Below are 2756 nucleotides of genomic sequence, written 5' to 3'. Positions count from 1 at the left end.
AAGGCAGCTAGTCATCACCACCCTCCGCCAAATCTTGGGCTACTCTTTTACCAACGCATAGTGGGATTGACCATCACATTATAACCCCCCCCCCCCACGGCTGAAAGGGCGAGCATGTTTGGTGGGACGGGGTTTCGAACCCGCGACTCGAGCTCCTTAACCACCCAGCCATGTCGGGCCGAAAAAGAACGGCCATATTTGTTTTGCAAAAAGTATAAGAAAATATTCATGATCACTGAATAAGCTGTTTACAACATCCTATGTTTCTCTTTTGTGGCCAATAAGAATATTGTGGTAATCGTGATGAATATTAAAATGGCATAAGACCGATTAAAAGAATCCGGCGACTGACAAATCAGTCTTTCCTTCGAAACTTCAACTTTACTCGCAAAGAATGAAATTCTAAATTCGTGTATCTGTTTTGTGGTGTGTTATGCAAATAGTGTTTGCCTATTGAATATAATTAACGGATATTTTCCTTTATTTTTGTTTACGTTGTTATTCAACTGCTCAAAAATGTTTGATCTGCAAAATCTGTGAAAGTCAAGGAAGACATTGATTTTAGCCCCTTAATTACATAAATATTTAGTCTTGTAGTTATATGATTTGATGATTCCTATACAAAAAAAATGAAAAAAAATCCACCAAAAGAGAGTCTGACAGAAAGTTACGAAGTGAACAAAAAAAAAAAAGCAATACGCTGAAACCGGGTTACGGTTGTTTAACAGCACGGAAAAGTACATGTCCGTCTTGTACGTAATGTGGATTTAAACCTAACAACTTCATTCAAGCTCAAAGTTGTGGACTTAAATATACTGCTAGCTGTACTGAATCTGCCTTCAACAAATCTAACATACCCACGCGTTTACGTTTTATAACGATCCGATTTCCCCAAATAACTATCTTTTCACCTTATAGCGGATAAATGAAGCTATTTCCATTACGGATCTTAAACTTTCTATCAATAAAATAAAAAATGTAAATGCGCTCCCCAAGATATACGACTTTTCCCTCAAATTAAACTTCCTAAACCTAGCAGCGCACCACCAGAGGGGCTATACTGTAAATCGCTAGTCTTAAAACAGTAACTTTCAAAACAAAAACATCGATAGGTTGGGGGGGGGGGAGTCCGCGAAAATATTTAGGTTACTAAAGTTTGTGAATCTAGGTTAAAGGGGGTCCTTGGGTTACTAAAGTTTGAGGATCTAGGTTAAAATGGGGCCTTGGGTTACTAAAGTTTGAGAATCTAGGTTAAAAGGGGTCCTTGGGTTACTAAAGTTTGAGGATCTAGGTTAAAAGGGGTCCTTGGGTTACTAAAGTTTGAGGATCTAGGTTAAAAGGGGTCCTTGGGTTACTAAAGTTTGAGAATCTAGGTTAAAAGGGGTCCTTGGGTTACTAAAGTTTGTAAATCGCTGCTCTACATGAAAGTACTTGAGAACATACTTATCTTCATACTGAGAAAGGTAAATGTAAATACATCACTTCACTCCCTAATGGGAAGCAGTAATGTTATTGATTTCCTGTTAATTTTATGTTTTAGGAATAATCAATATAAATATTTTAGTTTGGATGGTAGATTTGCGTGTACGTAAGTTTCAAATAAGACAGCAATGAGAAACTTAGATTTGGGCCAACACCTGCAATATTGCATGTGCAGACTATTCACCAACCTCAACGAGTTGCATGAAATGATTTTTCAAGTTAAATACACACGTTGTAAACTTAGATAATAACAGTAATTTTTGATACATGCTGTAAATCTATAAAGTGTAATGTTTCTGTCCCCCACCCACCAAACTGACTTTTTCTTTCTTCAATACTTATTGAATTTTTCAGTTGCACGTAGATTTAGCTTTTGACGGTCTATGCAAAAGTTTTACCGTCAGTAAAACGGTTACAAAGCTGTTTTTAGTGCAGTTACTATTTGTGTCAGTAAAAATGATTCCACGAACCCCATAATCTTTTGCAAGCAGTCTGCCTCGCAAATTTAATAAAGGTTCGGCCTTTTTTCTGTTACAATCTCGTTGTGTTTTGGTTTGATACCCCTAAATTTGTTTGAGACTTACGATGACTGACAGTGAGAAGTCACTTCCTCTTTCAGTATTTTGCCTCTTTAAGATAAAGCTGAAGATAACTTAAGAGCGAACCATTCAATGATGAAATACAGAATATGTTGCTATTAAAGAAAGATTTGGACTTCTGAGTCAATGGTTGCTCTGTCACTTAGAATATTTTCGAACGATTGATAAATAAAACTCCCTCACTTTACTTTTAGAGTGGACATTAATAAACAGAATACTGCTAAGCGAGTTTGGTGACATTTGATAGCTCTAGCGTTTAACAGGTTCACCTACATAATGGGCTATCTGTTCTCTGTCCACTGTAGGGAATCAAACCCATGATTTTAATATTGTAAGTCCGTAAGCATACCACAGACCCACCAAGAGACTGCCTGGTCAAAACGTGTTGATTATCTTAATTTCGAAACATCAGATATGATTTTAAAAGAGGATACTGACACTTCTATAAGTTCTCCTCATTGAGAACCAATGTATCATATATTCAACTATACATAATCTTTAACTGGTGGGATATAATTAGTTCATCAGATCATTCTAACCTGTGTTGTAAGATACTCAAATCGTTGCCCTGCATAGCCTGCGCTCTAAAATTTCACGTGTCCAGCTATTCATTCCATTTTATCTTTTATCATTAAAATTTATTCAAGTTTAATTGGGAAGATCAGTATGATTCTA

The sequence above is a fragment of the Limulus polyphemus genome, unplaced genomic scaffold (genome assembly GCF_000517525.1).
Source record: "Limulus polyphemus unplaced genomic scaffold, Limulus_polyphemus-2.1.2 Scaffold3389, whole genome shotgun sequence".
Classification (NCBI taxonomy): Eukaryota; Metazoa; Arthropoda; class Merostomata; order Xiphosura; family Limulidae; genus Limulus; species Limulus polyphemus.
The sequence above is the reverse complement of the archived record's forward strand: the minus strand, read 5'-3'. Positions refer to the sequence as shown.